The 22,667-nt window shown below is 55.8% G+C and overlaps 1 protein-coding gene across 14 annotated transcripts in view; it reads left to right on the top strand.

Annotated features, from left to right (window-relative positions):
* The window catches only part of MEF2D (myocyte enhancer factor 2D), an 81,529-nt gene that overhangs the window by 12,184 nt on the left and 46,678 nt on the right, over window positions 1-22,667 (top strand). For 8 of the 14 annotated variants that reach the window (XM_041397320.1, XM_041397315.1, XM_041397319.1 and 5 more), the window contains exon 2: window positions 13,745-13,813. The exons of 2 other annotated variants lie outside the window; for them this stretch is intronic. The gene's annotated coding sequence lies outside the window, so the exon portion shown is untranslated. Of the gene's footprint in view, window positions 1-12,982; window positions 13,161-13,744; window positions 13,814-16,330; window positions 16,666-16,943; window positions 17,133-17,740; window positions 17,812-22,667 lie in introns of those variants that run through there. 4 more of the 14 variants (XM_041397308.1, XM_041397311.1, XM_041397309.1 and 1 more) reach the window with 4 other exon arrangements.

Genomic DNA, 22,667 nt, shown 5'->3' with positions numbered 1-22,667 from the left:
GTGGTGCAGCTCAGTGGGCCGGCACCTCCCATGGGCTAGGTGATGCTAAGGGCCAGGAAAAATCAGCTCAGGTGGTGCTTTTGAGCAATTAAAGCCTTTTTTTCTACCTGTTTTTTGGTTGCATGTGAACCCTTTGGCTTGGGCTTCGTGGTGGTGCCTGAGAGCTGCTCATGGCTGCTGGTCCCTCCAGCCAGGCTCGTTCCCTGCTCTCCTCATCCCCCTCAGCCATTTGGCCTCTCGAGGTTTGTGGTCCATTTATTTTTAGGTAATTGCAGTGTCCGGGCGCTGGAGAGGCCGGTCGGTACCACGCAGCCGGACAGGGAGGGGTTTGTTGGTCAGTGTATTTTAAGCAGTTGGTTTCTTACAGGCGAGAGCTTGTGCAGCTCCTTGCACTGGTGTGGAGGGGCCCAGCCAGTGCCACGGTGGCTCCTGTACCCACAGATGTCACTTTACCCGTGCCTGGTGCTGGACATGGGGCAGGGTGTGAGGGTTCAGCTCCTGGCCCTTCCCTGCACCCTCGTGCAGGATCTGACCCTCTGCCAGTGCTCCTGCTGGAGGAAAAAATCCTCCCTTAAGCTGTGCCTGGATGAGATCTGAGTGCTGGCAGCTCTGCTCCCAGTATCCAGTGATTAATGGGATTAAATTGGTGCCCCTAGTGAGGTTTTTTTATTTTGCATCTGGTTTTCTCAAGACTTTTTAAGCGGGGGGGGGCCGGGGCCATGTCGCACTGAGATCTGATTAGATAAGGGAGAGCTGCCTGTGAACAAAATTCCTACCGGATAATTATTTATACCTCCATGTGCGTCACTAATAAACATCTGGATCTGCTCCAAACATCTTCATTTGATTTGTTTTGTAGTCTCTCAACAGGGATGTTTCTCAGCTCCCCACCTCCCTCTTGTCGCGTGGCTTTTGAGGACTTGGCTGAAATGAGGGGTGGGTTGGAGCAGTTGCCCCACTGCTCGTGGGACAAGCCTGTCCCCCAGCACCAGCCTTGCTCACCCATTTCCCCCTGGGCATTAGCACTCTTGGGGCTGGTTTAGCAAATTCCCACTCCTGGGTGCCCGTGATGGGGCGACAGTCACGTTGCCCTTTCTCAGGAGGAGAAAATTTGTGGTGTTGGTGGTTGAAGAAAAAAATATGAGTGGTCAAAACAAGCCAAAAAGCAACCCCAGATGTGTTGCCTTCTATTTTAAACATCCTCGTTTGATTTGGGGGCGAACCAGACTCCTGACCTTTCGGAGCACGTGGGGCTGGCAGTCACGCCAAGCTCTCCCAGGCCAGGGCTGACTTCTTGCTCTGTTTGTGTAGAGCCAAGAAATTACTATTAATAACTTTCCCTGAATGAGAGCTGAGTACCTGCTTCCCTGGGGCTCCTTGGAAGGCTCCGGCTTGGGCGGATAACATCAACAGTCATTACGAACGGGACTGAGAGCATCGGGCGCAGCTGGGATGCAGATGGGAAGGGACTGATGTGGGAGGGGAGAGATGAAGGAAGCCTCTGGCTGGCTGTGAAGCGCCTTGGGCAGGGCTTGCAGGCGCCACGAGCCATTTTTTGTGTGTTCCTCCATGCTTTTTACAGCCCTGGCCCCTCTTTGCACGAATGCGATGCGAAAACCATCGCGAGTCGCCGGAGCCGGCGGCGAACGCCAGCTCCATCCGTGTTGGCTGTAATCTGTGTCTCACCTCTGCTGGGCTCTCAGGAATAAAAAAAAAATTAAATAAAAAAGTTTCAGTGCTGCACCCAGCCTTAATCTCTTTAAACTGCATTTCGCTAATCCTTCATTAGGATCTCATTGTGAGCTTGTTATCCCGTTAGGGCTGAGCCGTGCGTGGCGGCGCCCGCCGAGCTGGGTGGGAAGGGGCTGCTTTGGTCCTCCTGCCGAGGCCACGTGCTCCACCAGGATGTGCCAGCAGCACCAGCGAGGTGGGCTCAGCTCTGTGGGGATGGGTGTCTGTGCTCTGTCCTGCTGCTGGGCTGGGGTGGGTGCTGGAGGGTCTTTGGTGTGAGCTGTGGGGAAGTTGTTTCTGTTTCTGTTTGCCTTCCCGTCCGTTCCTTGATGTGCCCATCGGGAGTGTTGGAGCTGGGGAGGGGGGTGTCATGTAGAAAGTGCTGGTTTTGGTTTGTACCAAGGCTTGGTCGGTCTTTAGAGCGTTTCTGGGAGCACCTCCAGCACTGGGGCCGGGCACCAAGGGCAGGGTTTTAGCTGGGGTTGTTATCCAGGAAGCTGGCAGGAGATGATCCCAAGGGTCTTGCCAGGAGCAGGGTGTGCACTGATCCCCTGATCCCCTTCCCACTGCCATGGGAGTGTTAGAAAAGGGCATCAGATGGATCCAGCATGGGCAGGCAGATTCCTTCCTTTAGTGAGAGGCGCTCTCCTACTGGCAGGCTGCGCTGGTGCCCTGCTTGGTGCCAGCCCCCTGTCCCAGGGGGCACAGCCATGCCAGCACTTTGCAGCACCCAGCCTCGGCACCCTCCCCTCCACCCAGGGACCTTCTCGGAGTGACTGGCAATGGCAGCAGCTCTGCAGCACCCCGAGGGCTGGGATACCTGCAGGCCATGTTTCTGGAAGTTCTTGGAGGAGGAGAGCAGCCCCCACGAGGCTGTAGCTGGAGAAGGGGGTGCCCACCCTGCTGGATAACGGAGCTGGGCTGAGCCGTGCAGGCTGCGCTGGCCCAGAGCAGGAGATGGTCTGCAGAGCCTGTGCAGAAAGCAAAACAAAACCCACACACCCACACATTCCCACAAGCGCAGGCACACAGGCAGCGAGCAGGCAGGAGGGGATCTGCCAGCAGCCAGAGTCGAGGCTCGAGTTAATTTGGTGGAAAATGAAAACCATTGCGGCGAGCGAGAAGGTTCCTGCCTTTTCTTTTTCCTTCCTCAAAGAAAACATTAGGTGGGATTTTTACCTTCCCCAGTTTTTGTTTCGTGCAGAAATGTGGCTCTGAAGAGGAGCCTGGTGGTTAAAAGAGTTGCTGCCTGTTTTGTACTTTGCTGCCTGCCCTCCTCCCTGCTGGAAGGTCTCGTGGGCACATGTGTCACCATGTCCTTGTCCACTTCTGCAGTGGGTCGAGGCAGGGAGGTGGCTCCTGTGACATTGCTCAGCGAGTGACAATGAACTTGTCTCTAAGCCTGCACGTGGCTTTGCCCGAGAGCCTTGGCTGGGGTGTAAATTAATGCACGTTTATTTGCCTCCAGATTGGGGAGCATCTCTGCAGGTCGTGCTTTTGGGCAGTGCTGTGGCACAAGGGCACAGTGAGGGGCTGGTGGCATCGTTCACCTTCTGGAGATGGGGGTCTCTGCAGGGTAGCCAGGCCACTCAGATTTGGGGTGTGGGATGACAGACTGGTTCTGGGGTGGTGCTGTACCTGTGCCGGGGCAGGGGGGTCTTGCTGCTCCCAAGGGGCTTCCCCTCTCCACCAGAGCACCTTGGAACTGTGAAGTATTGTGAGATGAGGTTTATGCTGGCTTTCATCTTTCCATCATCTTTCCATCTTTCCTCACCTTTCCAGAACGTGAGGATAGTGAAGTCCAGGAGGACTGGATCCCTGGGATTCTCTCTCCTTCCTGGGTTTTGCAGCCCTTTGGGGTGCTCCTGTCTGGGGCTTGGCTGTGGCTGTGCTACCCTGCTCCCTGTGGCTGGGAAGGTAGAGCTTTTCCAAATGCCTCTCTCCCCTTTTCCTGTGCCTATAATTAGCTCTGGCTCCCCGCCACCATATACTGTACGATCCTGGAAAGAGGTCATGGCTTTGCTGAAATTCTTGGGAACAGAGCTGCCTTTGCAGCTGGGAAAGCAGAGCAATTTCCAAGCAGATAAGAAATAGGGCAAATGCAACTCTGTTCCCTGCTGTAATTTATGGGCTCTGGGGATGGCATCCAATGGCCTCCTCCCTCCTCTGGCTCTCCACGTGCTTGGGAGAGTCTGGATGGGTGAAGAGGTTCCAGCTGGTTCCCAGCTCCGGTGTGCTGTCCAGTGGTGGCTGTCTCCTGGACTGCTGGGTCTGGTTTTCCCCTTCTGCTGGATTTTGTTGAGGTCTTGCCCAGGACTGGAGAAGGAAACAAATGCATTTTTGGGTGTGTGTGGTCGTTTTCAGTTCTAAAACTTCTCATTTTTATGAGCTTCTCCAGAATGGAACTTCCTTTGCTGCAGGGAAAGGATCATCTTCTTGACCTTAAAGGTCTTTTCCAACTGAAATGATTCTGTAATTCTGTGATTACACAATCTCTGGGCAGGTGAGGAGTAGGACTTGGCTTTTCTTCCAAGGAGGACAAAGCCCCCAGAAGCAGAAGGGTCTGCAGCAGCTGGGGAGGGTTTTCCCACCTCCAAATCCTCCTGTGCAAACTGGTGAAAAACTCAAAGTGAAAAGAGTATTTTGAAAAGAGAAAACTCCCTTCAGAACCCAGCAAAATCCCCTGTTCAGAGGTTTCCCAAAGTTTTGCTGTTGTTTCTCTGCCCCTGTACAGTTGTTCTGAGACAAAACCAGGATAAAGCCACCCCAAAAGGACAGGATTGGAGAGCAAGGACTTGAGTTTCCATTTCAGCTGGGACTCCACACGTGCTGTATCCCCCTGGCAGCACCCTGCTGCTGAGCCGACCGTCCCTTTCCAAAGGAGAGATTAGCTAGAAAAATCATGAGATTAAAAAGCAAAACACTTTCCATTTGTTGTAATTGGCTTCTGGGCCAGTGAGCTGCTTCCCTTCCCTTCCCTTCCCTTCCCTTCCCTTCCCTTCCCTTCCCTTCCCCTCCCCTCAATTTTTCTTTAGCCACAGAATGGTTTTGAGGGGAAGAAGCCCAGAGGATGCTGAGGTCCATGGTCCCCTTTGACAGCACTATGGGTTTTTCTGGTGATTCCAAGACTTGATAAACCCCTTTTTATAAATTTCCTTTTTTTTTTTTTTTTTTTTTTCCTAATTTGCCAGTACATTCAAGCTGGGAGCAGCATTAGGGATCTGGAACTTTGCAAGGATCCCTGTCAGGGTTCTGTCAGAGGGAGGTGATGCTTGCAGTGGCCAAGGAGGTTTTGCCCCACAGGGACTGAGTTGTTTGGGGAGCACAGGACAGTCTCCTATGGATCCCTGCTCTTTGGTTGACTGATTAACCAAATTAGGCAGAAATCTTTATTTTTTCTCTGTGGGTGCCTGTGAACCCCCTTCTGCTCCCCCCTTGCAGTGGTGTACGTGGGGGGTGGTGTAGGAGTTGCTGACGACGGCACCGAATGTGTGTTTCTCTGCACCTCGCTCAGGAGAAATATTTTAATCTTTTTTTTGGTTGTTTTTGGGGGTTTTTGTGTTTTTAATTTTTTTTTTTTAAATAGTGGATCTGAAGTTTGGGGAGTAGGCACCCTCCCCACAGAAATCTGCCATGGATGTGAAGGGAGCTGAGGCTTGAACTGGGAGATTTGGGTGACCCCGAGGATGATTTTGTCTCTGGCTCGGGGTTTTTTCCCTGCTGGGTTTTCGGAGGCAGCTGGGTGGCAAAGCCTTGCTCCATCAGGATGTGACACCTGCTTTTCTGGATGCAGCCCTGCCTCTGCAGCCAGCCAAGAGCCGTGCTCGGCCACGGGGCTCCGAGCGTGTGTGAGGGGTCAGGGTTTGCACGCTGCCTGGGGGGTGAACACCCTTTTTGCTTCCCAAGGCCGAGCAGCCCTGGCTCTGGCTCAGATCACGTCTGTGCCAGGTGATTTTCCAGCTGCCCGCAGGGGTTTCTCTGATGGTGCTGCTGCCCATGGCTGGCACTGCTGGGCTGGGTGCAGGAGGGGCTGTTGAAGGGTGCTGGGGGCAGCAGCCCTGCTCATGGCTGGCTCTGCTCTGGACACACCAGAGGGGCTGTAGCACAGCCCAGAGTGAAGTGTGAGCCTCCCAGTGCAGGTGTGTGACAGCAGCCCCTCTCTGGACACACCAGAGGGGCTGTAGCACAGCCCAGAGTGAAGGGTGAGCCTCCCAGTGCTGGTGTGTGACAGCAGCCCCTCTCTGGACACACCAGAGGGGCTGTAGCACAGCCCAGAGTGAAGGGTGAGCCTCCCAGTGCTGGTGTGTGACAGCAGCCCCTCTCTGGACACACCAGAGGGGCTGTAGCACAGCCCAGAGTGAAGGGTGAGCCTCCCAGTGCTGGTGTGTGACAGCAGCCCCTCTCTGGACACACCAGAGGGGCTGTAGCACAGCCCAGAGTGAAGGGTGAGCCTCCCAGTGCTGGTGTTTGACAGCAGCCCCTCTCTGGGCACACCAGAGGGGCTGTAGCACAGCCCAGAGTGAAGGGTGAGCCTCCCAGTGCTGGTGTTTGACGGCAGCCCCTCTCCTCTCCTCCCCACGAGGAGCTCTCTTTAGTGCTTTGCAGGTTGCCCTTACAAGCAGGTTTGGAAAAAGCTCTCAGCTTCCAGCAAGGCTGCAGGGCTGGGTTGGGATGGGGGACAGCAGCAAGGGGCAGCTGGAGGTTTGCCTGGTCCCCCTACCTCACATGTGCCCACCTCCTCCTTCTGCCTTTGCAGTGCTGGTGGAAGGGATTTTGGGGGATGATCTGGCAGCCCAGGCTGGGGAAGCCCTCTGCCAGCCCAGCATGTCACCCAGTTGCAGCTGAGAGGTGTCTTAGGACCTGCTACCATCTGTCAGAGCAGGGAGGATGGGCTGGAAGTTCTGGACACAGGTGGTCATGTTTTGGACATGGATGATCATGTTTGGGACACAGGTGATCATGTTTGGGACACGGGTGATCATATTTGGGACACAGGTGATCATGTTTTGCACACGGGTGATCATGTTTTGGACACAGGTGATCATGTTTTGCACACGGGTGATCATGTTTGGGACACGGGTGATCATGTTTGATACATGGGTGATCATGTTTGGACATGGGTGATCATGTTTGGGACACCAGTGATCATGTTTGGGACACAAGTGATCATGTTTGGGGCATGGGTGATCATGTTTGGACACGGGTGATCATGTTTGGGACATGGTTGATCATGTTTGATACATGGGTGATCATGTTTGGACATGGGTGATCATGTTTGGGACACCAGTGATCATGTTTGGGACACAAGTGATCATGTTTGGGGCACGGGTGGTCATGTTTTGGACACGGTTGATCATGTTTGATACATGGGTGATCATGTTTGGACATAGGTGATCATGTTTGGGACACGTGTGATCATGTTTGTTTGGTTTCCATGGCTAGAGGCCAGGCCAAGTGACCGGGGGTACCCTGAGCCAGCTGCCGAGGCTGTGGCAATGAAGAAGGTCCCCATGGTTGGTGGTTCCTGGCTCAGGTGATGGCAGAGCAAGGCTGGGCTTTGCTCTTAGTGATGGTGATTGTCTCCCCCACCTGGCTCGGCACACACTGCTCGGCCACACCTCACCCCGTGGCCCTGGAGTTTGGACCTGGCTGGCAGAGCCAGAGCTGGGGCTGGGGCTGAGCTGGCCTCGACAGAGCGAGGGTGGAGACACCCAGAGCCAGGTTCCCATGCTCTGGGAGGGAGAAGCGCTGTGTCTGCCTGGGGCTCCCATGGGAGCTGCCCCGTGCAGGATCCTTCCCAAAGCAGGAGGTGAGGAGCTGGCACCTGCTTGCCAGGGCTCCGTGTGCTTTGCCAATGCTGGGCATGCACTCAGCAGCTCTGGTGCCTTCCACGAGCTGCTCACGTGGATCCACATCAGTGTGAGCCCTGCCTGTGATGAGGCCACTGGTGCTGATGTACGGGATGAGATTGTGGGTGGGGTCCCTTCCAACATCACCCACCTGCTCCTCGTGCCCCTGCCAGGGCCTCCTAGACCTGCTGTCCTCTGGGGGCAGTGGCTCTCGATGTCTGTGTTGAGGAACCACGCTCTGTGTTGGTTTTCCTCCAGCTCTGATTGTGTAACCCTTGGGGGGCTGTGTTAGTCAGTGACCATGGAGTGTCAGGGATGAACTGCTGGGGTATGTCAGTGTGGCATTTCCGCTCCCCCATGCCTCGTGTGGGGTTTGTGTGGATGAGAGACGTGCATGGCTGGATGAATTGTGGCAGAGGATCTGTCCCCTCATGGGACAGGAGGGAGAGAATGGCCTGAGACACAGGTGGGAATTGGATCTGTGGTCGCTGGGGAGAGGCAGCAGCAGACAGGAGAGGTTGTTGGGGCATCAGGAAGGCTTGCAGGGAGTCTGGGAGGCAAAACAGTTGATGGTGCCATCTCTGCTTTACCTCTGCCTTGGAAATGCCAGCAGGAGCCGGAACTGCAGACCTGGAGCAGCTCTCCCTGCTGCCGTGAAGTCTCCTGGAGCAGCACTTTCACTGGTGCTCCAGGGAGTATGGGGTGTGTGAGCAGGGTGGGGGCACCCACAGCCCCTCTGGGCACCTCTAGGATGGGTCTGGGTTGCACATGCACTGTCCCAGGTTGCCATGAAGCTGGATGAAATGAGTTCAGTTGCTCCAGTTGGATATGGCAGTGGCCCATTGTACTCAGACCTGATACCCAGCACAGAGCCACTTGCTGTCCCCATCAAGGAAGGTGCCAGCACTCCTGGCCCCCAAGGGCTGGTGCCAGCAGGTGGCAATGTGGCCTGAAGTTTTGTCACTGTCACCAGGGTGAGGGCAAACACTGGGTGCTTGGGGTACAGGGCACCCACATCTTGGTATTGCTGTGCTCTTATAGGAGCCCCCGTGATGTCCTTGGGGGTTATGGGGTCAGTTTTGGGGTCTTCCTTGTGCTGCTGTGTCAGCAGGTTGGAACAAGGAAGGAGGTGAGTGGCTTGCTCAGGGAGAGGAAATTTGGGACTTGGGGGACGCTTGTGTGTCCAGCTCTGTGGTTCACTTCACCTCTCTGTGCCTCAGTTTCCCTGCATTAGGAGGTGCTGCTGGTGCTGGGACCACTCCATGCTGCCACTTGTGGTCCTGCTGACCAGCACTTGCCCAGTGGACTGGGACTGCACTGTCCTTCAGCAGTGTCAGCCCCTGGACAGGCTCATGGAGTAGGGACATGCCAGCTGGAGCGTGCCCAGCTGTGGGTACCTGCACGCCCGGGGGTATTTCTGCTCCCGCCAGATGTGCCAGCTGCTAGGAGCTGGGTGGCAGCAGAGAGAGCAGGAGCAAGATGGGCTCTGTGAGCCAGAGGAAACCCCTGCCTGCCTCTGCTCTTCTGGGTGCCCCGGTCCCCCAGCAGCCTTCGTTCGGTCACTGGTGTGGCGGCGCGTGGCTCTGCTCCGAGCGCCGTGCCGCTCCCCAGCCTCCTGCGCCTCGGGCCGCCCCCACGTCCATACAGCTGGAGGTTTCAGTTCTGCATCTCTGCTGCCCAAGGGGAACTCAGCCAGCGAGAGTGAAACTCGGTGGCTCCAACGGTTGCACTTGTGCCACCCCCCCGACACCCCCTCATGTCCCCGCGGTCCTTGCAGGGCCAGCAGCCGCTGTTGCAACACTTGCAGCGACAGCTGTGCCACCGGGCTGCTCCTGGAGAGCGGCTTCCAGCTGCCCTGCCCAAATCCAGGGCTGCCTTTGGTGCCGTGCAGGGTTACCTGCTGGAGCAGGGGTGTGAGCCCCCGCAGTTCCTACTCTGCCTTGATCTGGGGTGCCTTCATGCCATCCCTCTGCGGGGTTTGGAGGAGCTCAGTGGCGGTGGTCACGCTCTGCCCCTGGCACAGCTGGCTTGTGCCATCGTTCTTGGTCACTGCTCACCTCTGCGCCACGACAGCTGAGCCTCCCGTGCCACTGGAGGTGGATTTCCTCCTGCTGTCCCCCTTTCCACAGCCCTGGTGCTGTGCTGCTGGGACTCTGGCACCACTGGATGGTTGGGAGCTGGGGCTCCTCACTGTGTGTAACTGCCAGCCTGTCCTGCCTGATGCTCCTGCTTCGAGTGACATCTCTCCCAGTTTGTTCCTTCCCACCTCTTGGTGTCAAGCCAGAGGAAACCCAACTGGAAAAGGCTGAACAGGTCTAATTAAACCTTGGGGATATTCCCAGTGGCTGGTGCAAACTGGAGGCTGGGCCATGGCTGAGATGCTTTAGTTTCATGGACAAAAATGGAGAAAGTACATCTTTTTTCTTTTTTCTTTCTTTCTTTTTTTTTTTTTTTTAATTTTATTTTGTCTGCTCCTTGCTGTTATTGGCACTCCCTGAGACTGACACGGCACAGCTCTGGGAAATGGGGTCTGGGGTCTCCCAAGTTTGGGGTGGGAGTCCATGAGCACCTGGCAGAGGAGCAGCAGGCTGGGTTGGGAGCCTGAGGTGAGGAAGTTTGGGTTTGGCATCCAAATGTTTGCAGCCCCGAGCCCGTTGCTAGAGGAAACATGAAAAAAGGGGAAGGAGAGATTGCGGTCAGGGCTCTTCCCCTCCGCAATCTGCGCCTCCCTCTTGGCCCCTCCAGCCCCAAAACTGCTTATTCTGCCCATCCATCTCCCCTGGGCTTTCCAGCTGTGTGCTTGGAAGTCCCCATGGCAGTGGCCATGGGTTATTTATTTGGGGGTGTTTTATGCATATATGATGTAGGCAGGGTTGTATGTATTTGGAATTTTTATACATGGGAATAAATATGTATTTGGGGGTTTATCTGTACATGTGGGAATATATATATTTGGTGGGTGGTTACATGTATGGGAATATATATATATTGATGGGTTACATATGTGGGAATATGTGTATTTTGAGAGGGCTATGTGTATGGGAATATATATATATTTTGGGGAGTTATATATGTGGGAATATATATGTGTTTGAGGGTGTAAGCAAAGACTGGCTGTGGCACAGGGGCTGTTGAGCATCAGCTGAGCAGATATCCAGGGAAGTCACCAAAAGCCATTCCTGCACATCCTCCAGGATCCTTAGGGGCAGGTTGGAGCAGCTCCCTGCTGCCTTTGCATGGCACGTTGTGCTAGCCTAACTGCATCAGTTAAAAATGGGGATCCCAGGAGGTTCCCCTAGTTCTCCTGCCCTCAGGAATTTTGGTTGGTTACTGGTGAAGCCAAAGCTTTGGTTTTCAAACAGGGACAGTGTTAGCACTTGCTCAGCATTTTTGCCCCAAAGCTGGACGTAAAGATTGTCTTGTCTACCCCTTTCTCTGCCCTTCTTTTTTCACTCAGAAAGGGGAATTCACTTGCCTTTGCCACCTCCATCCCTTCCCTATGTGTTTTTTTCCTTCAGCTTATAAAATAACATTTTGAAAACACATTCCTTTTCCCCTTGCCTGGGCAGCATTTCTCTGTTTATAATGAGAAGGCTTGGAAGGCACGTGTGTGGTGGGGTGAGAGCCCTGGGAGTGGCCAGTGGCCTGACCCAGCCCCAGCCCCTCAGCAGGGCCTGTTCTCACTGTGCAGGTGGAATGGTCACCTCTGGAAATCCTCCAGAGGTTCTGGGAGCAGTGCCAGGATACTCGCTCGGCGGGGCAAAGGACGAGCACGGACAGACAAGGGAGCTGGCAGTGCCAGTGAGTGGGGGCTTTGCTCCTTTGTACCAGCTCAAAATGTTGCAAAATGGGCACTTGGGGGTTCACTGGGGTTTGCTGGTGCTGGAAGTCCCACCAGGTCCAAAGGGCAGTGGATTCTGCAGCTTGGGCAGGGTGTGAAGCAGCCCCGGAGCTCCTGGGCTGGAGAGGGTCAGGGTCCCAGGATTGCCACCCCACGTGTGCTGTTCATCCCTGCTTCAGGTGACACTGGGCTGCAACCCTGCAATGTCAGAACTGCCTGCAGGCTGAACACCCCAAAACCAACCCTGCTCCCCCTGGAGTTCCCCACCTTGGCCCTACAAGGGGCAGCTCATCTGCCACATTGGGTCGGCAAGGCACTGCTGTTAGTTGTCACCATCTAGGGACTGTGGCATGGCCAGGGGCTGTGTGGGGTCAGCTATTGTCCAGAAGTCATTGTCCTGATGGCCTGGTGGGCTGTGGGAGCCAGGGATGTGGCTGCTGCCCACCACCAGCCGTGGGCAGTTCTGTCAGTGCAGGAGTCTGTGAGTGGTGACTGTGTGGCTGTACCGGCTGTCCCATGGCACCAGGGGCATCCTGGACATTCCTGGTGTGTCTGGCACCATCTCCCACTGAGAGGAAACAACTCTGTACAGACTGAGGTCTTGCCTGGCCACACGTCCCCCACTGCATCCTGGTGGGCTGTAGAGCTGACCCCAGTCCCCCAAAGCAGAGCCAGCCTGGGCGCAGAGCTCGGCCACATCCTCCACTCAGCCTAGCCTGTGGTCCCTGGTCCCCACGTGGCTCTGCCACCAGCCCTGAGTGGCTCTGCAGTGCTGAGACCAGTGAGAGCTGCTGGGACACTGAGAGGAGCTTCAGGAGCCTGTGGTCCCCGGTCCCCACGTGGCTCTGCCACCAGCCCTGAGTGGCTCTGCAGTGCTGAGACCAGTGAGAGCTGCTGGGACACTGAGAGGAGCTTCAGGAGCCCTCTGAGAGACCCTTTGCATTGAACACCACTTCCCTCGTCCTGGCTGGGAACGTGGCACTTGCAGGGTGGTGCTTCTTCTGTGGGTGTCCCTGTCCCCAAGAGGTCAGTCATTCTGCAGGACTCTGTTTTATTCAGGGGAATAAAGGAGTGGTCCTGGGGGGGTGACAGGTTGGTCTGGGCTTAACGGGTGCGAGCGTGGCAGTAGCTGGACCCCCATCCTTGTCCCTGCTGCTCCCTGTTGTAGAAAACAGACTTGTCTGTCTGTCCTGATGAGGGGATCCCTGTGCCTGGTCCGTTTGCAGGACTCCAGCCCCAGTGCTGGGAGGTTTGAGGCTGGAGAGCCGCTCACACCTCGGCTGCTCAGGGCTGATCCCTGCGCTGGGCTCCTCCGGAGCGAGAGGAAGGGGCAGCCCCGGCCGGAGCCACGCGCTCCTCGCTCCAGCTTTGTTCAGGGGGAATTTGGTAATGTCAGGAAATGAGCTGGCTGTGGGAGGGGAGGCAGCCGGGGGAGGAAGGCTGGTTTTGTGGTTGGAGCGGAGGATGAGGATGCCGGAAAGCTGAGCACAATTCCTCGCTCTGTTGCAGGTGCTGGGGGTGAGGCTGCAGCTTGGGAGCTCGCGGTGCGTTTGAAGAGAGGCTGCTGGCCTCTGTGCCTCAGTTTCCCTTTTGTTCAGCACCGTTCCCCTCACGGGAGTGTGCTGTGGTGATGGGCTCCGCACAAGTGCCAGATGTTTGTGACCAGCAGTAGATGACCAGCACAAGGCCAGCTGAAGCCGCTGGGCTTTGCCCCATGGGTCTCCTCCCATCTCCCAGTGGTGAGAGGGATGAGTTTAGGAGCTGCGTTTCCTTCTGGGCCGTGGCAGATTCTCCTCGGGCCAAGCACATGTGCTGCACGCATTCCCTGGGACAGTGTCCGAGCAAGCTGGTCAGTGCTTTTTCTTGTGGGATATGCATGAGAATCTTCCCAGAAAACACAAAGTTCACCTAAACTTTGAGTAATTCTCTGCTGGCCACGCTGTCAGCTTGGACCACAATGTTAACTTTTGGCTTATGATTTGTTTCATTCCTTAACTCTTTTTAATTTCTTTCCCCCTGGTCTCACCGAGGCGCTTTCCACATTGCATAGCCCCAGGGCTCCTGGTTCCCTGGATCCCTGCAGGTGCCTGGCCAGGTCCCACCCAGCCTGCATGGCCCTTGCAGTGATGCTAAGGATCAGAGCAGTGCAGGAGGGGACCCTGCAGCCCCTGGCCCATCAGCCAGGTCTGCAGGGGATACTGGGCTCCCCTCGCTGTTCCCTCCATCTGGCTGTGCTTGGATGGGACATGTGGGGAGTCCTGTCCTTGCCTCTGTCCCTGCCTCTGTCCCCTCAGGCTGACAGCTGCTTGCTTTGTCTTTGCAGTTGGATTGAGGAGCGGTGGCTGCAGCTCATCCCTGCCAGGAGCAGAAGATGCAGGAGGCTGCGTAGCAGGTATGGGGAAACCCCAAACTCTGGGTTCCTGCTTTCCCTTTGGGTTTGCTTGGCCGTTTGTGTCTCCCCTGCTGCAGGCTGGGAGCTGCAGAGGGTCCCACAGAGGGTGCAGCTCAAGGGTCTCAGGCTCCCACAGCGGTGCTGACCAGACCCTGCAGCCCAGTGAGGTCTGCTGCAAGAAGGGCACAGGGAGCACCCTGCTGCACTGTGCACCCCTCACCTGCTCTGCAAAGGGGGTCCTGCTGTGTGGGGTGGGCAGCAGAGCCCCCAGAGCAGGGCAGGGAGGTGGTGCCCAGCAGTGGGTGCTGTGCTGTTCTCCAGTGCCCGTCTTCCCCTTCACGTCCCCAGCTGGCACAGCTCTGGTGGCTCCCAGCCGTAGCCACAGCACTGATTTGGGGCTCTTTGGGTGTTTTGCAACACAGCCCCATGTGTCAGTGCAAAGGAGGGTTTTCCTGCCCTGTTTTCTTCCGTGTGGGCAAGACTTGTGGCCAAACCTGCTGTTATTTTGTCCCTTGCATTCCTCTAAAATAAGGTGCTGCTGGGAGAGGGCCTCATGTCCAGGTTTTCTTCCTTTTCAACCTTCTTGGCCTGTTTATTGCTCTTACAGTAAATGTTTGTGTCTCCTGTGTCTGCAGTGAGGTTGTGGTACAGACACCACTGCGGGCTGGTTTATGAGGGCTCTATGGTTTCATGAAATGCATCTTCTGTACCTGAGAGTGAAATCAATAAAAGGAAAGATTTTTAAAAATAATATGCTCCCAGCTCCTGAACGGAGGGGGCTCTGTCACGACTGCTTAGTGAGCAGTTTTGTGGGGTTGTGATGACTTTTAGTGCTGGAGAGGGGGCAAGTAATTTATTTGGAGACCTGGTGATAGGAGATGGGGGCAGCATCACTGCGTCCTCTGCAAGGTCAGCACCAAGGGCTTAATCTGCTAATAGAAACCAAGAGCAGCTCCCCAGGCTGGGTCAGGGGAGTGCAGCAGCAGGGCCCTGCTGTGTGTCAGTGGTGCTTGGTGTGTGCCAGCGATGGGCCATGGTGTGCCCAGGGCACAGGAGGGTTTGAGGGCTTGGCTGGGTCTGTCCTGCTGTGGCTGAGCTGAGTGCTCCGGGAGTGTTCTGGGACCAGCTCTGACCCACTCCTCTGGACACAAACAAGTACTGCCTCAGGGGCACATGTTTCGGTGTGGTGAGTGATTACTTGGAGTGTTGGGGCAGTGGGTCTGTCTGCTGTGGGGTGTGCACGGAGGGCAGGACCCTCCCTGGCTCCCAAACACCGCGGTGCCCATGGGCAGTGCCCATTCCGTGCCCCGGCCCGGATGCAGGTGGGCGGTGGCAGGATCTCTCGGTCACTGCCTTCTCCCCCTCATCTGCCCAACTCTACCAGCTCTGACCGGTGACAACAGCTCCTTGTTTTCCAGTTTTACACAAATTCTTGGGTTTTGGGTTGGCAGTGTCCTCCCTCAAAGCCCTCATGCTGCCACTGGTGCCAGCACAGAGTTTTGAGCAAGAGGAGCAGTTTAGTGATGGCTGCAACAGCAGAACTGCTCGCTCCAAGGAGCAGCTCAGCAAGTGGTGCTCTCAGGGAGGAGGATTTGGAAAAGCATCTCTGGGGACTGCTCGAAGACTTGTCCCCTTTGCTGTGCGAGTGACAGGAGCTGAGCAATTAGAGGAGCAATATCGACCCAGCCTCGGAAGCGTGTGACGGCTGGCACCGGGCGGTTGGATCCCAGCGAAGCCACGTCCTCGCGTCCTGGACGTGCAGCATCGCTGCCTGCGATCAATAGGCATTTTGTCTGAGGCCAGCCCCGTTTGAGGTGAACCAGGCAAAGCTTCTTCTGTGACAGAAGACTCTTCTAGGGCCTGTGACCTTAATTGAATCGACTCTTTCGTGTCCTGAAGACGGTCACGTCGTCGTGCTGCAGCCATGCTCGGTAAATCACGTGTCCAGCCCTGCATGCAGGGATGTGCCATCCTGCTTCGCTCCCGGTGAGATTTTGCATCCTGAGGCTGATTTCCAGCTGCTTGGGAAAAGCCCTTGGGTCACCAGGTGTGTTCCTCTGCTGTCTGAGGCCTTGCCTGTGTTCTCTTGAAGGTTCATTGGCGACTGGAGTTCACAGCTTCCAGGCTCCCACTGTGCTCGAGGTGTGAGCGTGCCACCTCACCTGGCACCTGGCTCTTTGCAAGATCCTCCTGATCTCCAGGGAGAGCTTGTAAAATCCAGCCAGTGGGCACACTGAAAGCAAATCCCCACTCTTGACCCTTTTGGATGTGGAATACTGAATTTGGTAAAGCAGTGGGTTCCTGCTGTGTTTGCCGCAGCTGAATTGTGGCCGAGCTGTTGGAGGTCACCTTTCCAGTCCCCGTGGAGCCGGGTGGCCTTCTCTGGTCATGGCACTGCCCTGCACTTTGGGTTCTGAGCTCATCCGCTATTTTGCCACTGGCGGGGGGGGAAAAAAAACGTGTCTTCAAAGCCCTTTTCCCTTGGGGAAAAGCCAGCTTGGTCAGAAACGTCCGCGCAGAAATGTCATCTGACCCAGCAGCTGGCTCACGCCTCCCGGGGGTCCTGCGGCGCCCGCTCGCCACGGGCCGGCCCCGGCTTTGGGCTGCCGGAGGAAGCGAGCCCGGCCGCTGCTTTTGGCAGGCTCCGGCCGCTCCCTTCCCCCCGCAGGCTTCAGCAGCCCCTCCTGCCTCCGCATCTGCCTCTGCCCTTCAGCTGCCGCCCAGCACCGCGGTCGGGGTGTCGGGGGCCCGGGGGCCGGGGCAGCGCTCGGGGATGGCGGCTCCGTCCGGCGCTTCCTCCCGGCCGCCAGCGCGCAGCAGCCGTGGAGAAGGACGCAGCCACCCTGTCTCCTGTAAGTACCTCTCACTCTTTCCACTGGAGAGTTAAAATTAGCAACTTCTTTTTTTAAGGCAGGCGTCGCTTTAAACCTCGCCAGCCCAACTGGGTTTCCTTTTATTACCCCCCTCCCCCGGCTCTTTTTCTCTTGATATTTTTTTTATTATTATTTTGTTGTTATTGTTCAACGCGTGCGTGCACTTTTCTCCCTTTTTATTTCTTTATTTATTTTTTTATTTTTTTCCCCCTCCTTCTTTTCGTTCCTTCCTATTTTAAACACGGGTGACGCTGCAGTGTCGGTGCGGAGTTTGGAGCCAAATAAACAGCTCGGCACTCCCCCACCCCGATCGCCTTACAGAGCCCGGGGCCGGAGCCCAGCGCCGAATTTAGACCCTTATCTATTGTCAGCCTCCACGATCGGCGCTGCTCTGCCAGGGGGGGTTGCCCCGGACCCCCTTGTTGCTCCTGACACAGATTCTCGCTGTGAGTCGTTGTTTTTCCCTCTCCTTTGTGTTCGTGGTAAAGCACAGAAGTGCCCTTAAATCAGGACCCGTTGCTTTAGTTTTTGGTTGGTTTTTTTTTTTTTTTTTTTTTTTTTTTTTTTTTTTTTTTTTTTTTTTCTTTCCCCAGGGCTGGGTGGGCAGGGAGGGAGAGAGGGGTCTGAGTGATGAGGAGCTCCCATGCTAGAGAGAGGGGGAAACTGAGGCACAGAGTGGGGCATGGCTCCCTGATGGGGAATGGACGAACTGGGATTTCCTCTTTTGGGAATCAAAACAAACACAGACCAGGAAGGAAGAGGCAGCAGGAACGGGATCGGACGCAGGATCAGTGCCTGTCCCGGGGGATAAACCCCTTTGGGAAGGTTGTGCCCACGGTGCCCCGTGGCAGGGCCGGTTCGGGGGCTGCGCTGCGGGCGGAGGGTGCCGGTGGCGGCCGGAGCTCCGGGACGGGATGGGGCCAGCAGCTGGAAGTGGACGTCCCAGCCCGGATCTGCGAAAGCAAACAGGAAGGCGAATGGGGAGCAGCCGCTGTGTTTACTCAGAGGTTATTTATTGTGGTTCCTCAGAGGTTGCTGCTGGGGACTTTTAACACCTTCCTGCTTGGTGCTGGATCCTTTTGGCCAGGGCTGGATGCCCGGCAGGAGCTTGCGGCCGCATCGGAGGTGAGGCAGGTACCAGCGCTGCTGTCAGGCCAGGTGTCACACTGGGGCTCTCTGTCCTGCTCCTTCTCCTCCCTTCACTGTTTCCTGAATGGTTGTTTTGCTCTAGAGCCCAGCCTGGCCGGGGTGGATGTGATGGGGATGGATGTGGTGAGGCTGGGACCAGGGCTGAGCTTGGCTCATCCTAGAAAAATCTTTTTCCATTTGGTTTTTTCAGGGTTTTTATGCTGTTGCTGCTTTGGGGTAACAGTTAATAATGCTGATCATGTTCATATCCATGTCTGTGAAAATGAAGGTGCAGAGCCTGTAGGAATGGGATCTTTCAGAAGTGTTTTTAGTGTTTCCCTCCCAAGAGGGAGGGAGGGAGGGAGGGAGGGAGGGAGGGAGGGAGAAGTGTTTCCCTTCCCAGGCGTGTGCTGCTCTAACTCTGATGCTCATGGATCAGGCTGGAGGATAAACTTTGGGGAGCAAAATGCTTTAGGTTAAACCCTGCCCTTTACCCATTACTGGGCTGGGTGAGGTGGGTTCTCCCCTCTGCTTGGCTTGGAGGGACATGTCGCAGGGTGGTCTCCTTTGTTGTGGGAGCCACTACAGGGTCCCAAGGTTTCTGCTTTTGGAACTGAGTGGCTGCCCTCAGTACTGCCCTAAGCAGCAACAGCTGCAGAGCCTTTTCCTCCTCCTCCTTCTCTTTTGGGCAAACAACCCATTTGGGCAACTCTTTATTGATACATTTTTACATTGTGATTGAAATATTTTAATTTCTTTCTACAAACTCATGCCTTACTTTTTCTCATCCCGCCTTAGCATGGGGAGTATTGACAAAAAACTGTGATATTTGATTTTCTTTCCCAATATTTTCCCTTTTCCAAGAGGAATTGTGACTCGTGTTTGTTTATCCATGACATTCCTGCACTCACATTGGCTCTTACCTGCCCTCAGGGTCCATCTCCTGTGTGCTGCAGGAGCTTCCCAGTGGCTTTCTGCCATCCCTCTGGTGAGGTGGCTGGGAGCCATGACAAGACCTTGGCCTGAGCTGTGGCCATGTGCCAGTGATTCTCCAGCACGGGATTTTGGAGTGTGCCAGACCCAGGATGTAACAGTGCTTCTGGAAAGTGCCAAATGTTGGCATTTCCCATTGCTCTCCTGAGCATCATCCATGCTTTGCTGGGATGGGCAACATCCACATCCCCAGGGCTGGCCAAAATTATCATCCCTCTGGCACGTGGCTTTTGAAGAGAAGGGCTCAGCTGGTTGGGGACCTCCCCCCACCACCTAAATCCCCCTTGCTGAAACACAGAGTTCTGCCTTTAAAAAATCCCTTTTGAGACAGGATGCTGTTCCTGGAGGATGTGTGCCAGAGTGAGCTCTGGATGAATCTGTCTCAGTGGGAACCATCATCCAGGTCTCTGGGGGGCTGCTGTGGGGTCAGCAGACCTCATGGCCTCGCCGCGGTGGCCCAGGCGGTGCCGGGCAGCAGGAGGACAGGATTTGTGTGCCTGGGACAAGAATGTGTGTCCTGTGAGTGAGCAGCAACAGCTGAGAACCAGCTGTCCTGGTGGATTTGAGCTGCCTGATGAGCTGGGGCCGGATTCTCACCCCTCTGGCTCGTTGGCATGTGGCTCAGGATGCATGTGGGTACAAGCTGTGGCTGAGCTGGGGAGCGGGGTCAGGTCCCAGCTGATGGCAAAGCCTTTGTGGCACAGGGGGCATCCCCTGGTCCCAGCAGCCCCAAGTCATGCTGGGGATGGGGGACCTTGAGTTTGTGTCTCTGCCCAGCCTGGCTTTGGCTGCAGCAGCTGGGATGCTCCAGTGGTGCCCTGCTTGGGCTCTGGATGCGGAGTCTGGTGGTGGCTGATGTTATTTATGTGCTGGGTTGCAGATGCTGTGTTTTCAAGGCAGTGCAGGGGAAGAGGAAGTTAAACCCATCTTTGCCATGTGGCATCTTGTCCCAGTTCCTCCTGTTTGCTCAGAGTGAGTTGGGTTGGGGTTCAGTGGCAGCCAGACCATGGTCTGTGCCTCCTGGTGGGCTTTGGTCTCTCCTCCTCAGCTGTAGATCTTGGGGACAAGGGACAGGTTCCCATGCCCAGGGCCTTGATCTCTGTTTTTGGTGCTTTTACACTCCCAATGCTAGGTTTAGGCCTTTGTTTCCTGTATTAAATGAAATAACAGTGTCTGGTGGTGAGCTTCCAGCTGTAGTATGGCAGTGTGCTCCGAGCACGAGCCTGTGGCTGTGGACCAAAGTGGGTTTTGGGGAATGTGTAAAGATGGGTGGGCATGTCCCATGTCTCTGAGAAAGGCAGATGGCCAGGATGACAATCTTTGTGGCTTTGTTTCCAGGCTGGAAGTGCCACGGGCAGGTTGGAGCTGTGATGTGGAGTGTGAGCACTGGGATGGAGGCAGGAGCATGGTCCTGCCCGGTCCTGTTGGTGTTGGCCAGATTTTTTCCATCCATGTCTCCTTCTAGTGAGCTCTGCTATGGCATCACCCTCATAGTAATTAGCATTGCCGTACCAGTGACAAATCAAGGTCTTTTGCTTCTTATCCTTCTACTGCTCAAGTGCAGCTGGTGACCATCATCCCATCACCTTCCAGCAATGGGGGCTCCTGACCTCACCAGCTCCTCTGCTCCCCAGATGAGTCCTGGACCCTGCAGCCCCTGGGGAACCTGGTGCCCCCTCCCCAGGAGCTCAAGACATGTAAACCCTGATGGAGAATGCATCATGGGACAATGCAGGAGCAACATCTGCCTCTACATTGCCTGCTTGGGGCCTGACAGAAGTGATGGTTGCCTTGGGCATGGATGCAGTCAGCAGTCAGTTTATGCAAATCAAATCAAATCAGCAGCCCCATGACTTTGGGCACCACGGCTGCTACTCACCAGTGCTTGGGGGTGCAAAACCAACAAAGAAATAATTGTGGGAGGTGGCTTTGAAAGGTCTTAGTGGCCCTTGGGAAAGGGCTGAGCCTTTGGGAGTGGTGCTGCTGAGGTCGTGCTCTGTGAGGGAGGATTGTGCTCACGGGCTGGGTTCTGGGGTGGCACAGGGGACCTCTGGCCTCTAGGCAGCCCTGGCTCCCAGGCTGGGCCCACTCTGGGCTTTGGATGCTGGAGGGTCTGCACAGCTGCTCTGGGGTGCTCTGGGTGGGGATGGGGCACAGAGTCACTGAACGTGTCTGGGCTGGGGATGGAGGTGGGCTGGAGGTGAGGCTGGGAGAGCTGGGGCTGTTGGGAATGCTCCAGGGAGACCTTAGAGCCCCTTCTAGCACCTAAAGGGGCTTCAAGAAAGCTGGAGAGGGGCTTTGGTCCTGGATGGGGAGGGACAAGAGCCTGGAATGACAGAACAAGGGGGAATGGCTTCCCACTGCCAGCAGGCAGGGTTAGATGGGATATTGAGAGGAAATTCTTCCCTGTGAGGGTGGTGAGGCCCTGGCACAGGTGCCCAGAGAAGCTGTGGCTGCCCCATCCCTGGAAGTGTCCAAGGCCAGGCTGGATGGTGCTTGGAGCAACCTGGGCTAGAGGTTGGAATGAGTTTTAAGTTTCCTTCCAACCCAAACCATTCTAGGATTTCATGATTTGTGCCACAGTGCCCTTGGGCAAAGAGCAGTAGGATGTGCCAGGCTGGCTGCCGAGGACATTTCCCCAGTCCCCATCCCACTGACACAGGAGGGAAAAGCAGAGTTTCACTGGGACAGTTTCACTCTCAGCCGTGTCCTGTGGGGCTGTTGTGGGTTTCCATTGCTCTCATGGATGGCCTGGAGCAGCAGTTGGGTCTGATGGAATTTCCCCTGGGTAAAACCCCCCAGGAGGAGAGAGAGTTGTCCCCTGTGCTACTGGAGGAAATCCATCCCCTTCATGGAGAGCCCCTAAATTCCCAGCAGGGAGGGCTTTGCCCTGATGCTGCTGAGCTGCCCCTGGGAGCTCCACTGGGTCCCAGCACTGAGATCCTGCCCTGTGCTGGAGCTGGAGGCAGTGATTGTCCCCCTTGGGTGTGTTGTGTGACAAATCATCACTGTCCTTGGTGACCACGGTGGTGATGGTGACCCATGGTGAGGGTACTGGCAGCAGGATTACTCTGGGGGATGGGTGCACCCTCAGGAAGGGGGTGCCAAGGAAGGTGGAGGCAATGTTGGGGTGCTGCTGTACAGTTAATTGAGGGAGAAAAGGCTCAGAGTGAAACATTGCAGCTTCTCCTGGACTCAGATCCCCCCACCCAGAGCAGGAGGCAGCTCCGAGGGGAGCAGAACTGGGTGGCCCCAAAAACTGCAGCCACGTCCATCCCCTCCATGCCTCCCCTTCCCTCCCTGTGGCCTCGGCACCAGTGAAAGTCCCCAGTGTGGGGCTGCTTTGGGGTGGAGAGCTGCTCCTGCTCCCCAGCACTGCGGGGTGGGCTGTGACAAGCTCCCGATTTGCCGAGTGCAGGATCCGACCCCGAATTCAGCTCCCTCTCCTTCTCGCTCTTTTTTTTTAATGAGTCAACCTCTCATCTGTCATATTAAACCTCCTCATTACCAGGTATCTAAATTTTGCTCTGACAATAGTGACAGGGGAAGCTGAGATCTCATTGCCACGGCGCGGGGCTCCGGGGAGCTGGCAGGTGGTTATTTCATGCCCTGCAGGGAGCCGTGGGGGTGGGCAATGGAGCTGGATAATGGGCTCTTGCTTCCCATCACTTAGAAAACCCTACTTAGTGCAGAGGGAAAAATTACCCCCAGTCTCTGCCTCTGGAGCTGGTGATAGATAGAGAACATGGGGGAAGGGGAGCAGCTTTGGGGGTCTGGCTGCTGCTCCCTGGGTGTGAAGGGTGATTGGGATGAGAGTGGCTGGGGATGGAGGGTAAGTGGGGATGGAGGGTGGGTGGGTG

Source organism: Onychostruthus taczanowskii, unplaced genomic scaffold (assembly GCF_017590055.1).
Source record: "Onychostruthus taczanowskii isolate IOZ18803 unplaced genomic scaffold, ASM1759005v1 scaffold138, whole genome shotgun sequence".
Lineage (NCBI taxonomy): Eukaryota > Metazoa > Chordata > Aves > Passeriformes > Passeridae > Onychostruthus > Onychostruthus taczanowskii.
The sequence above is the reverse complement of the archived record's forward strand: the minus strand, read 5'-3'. Positions and strand labels throughout refer to the sequence as shown.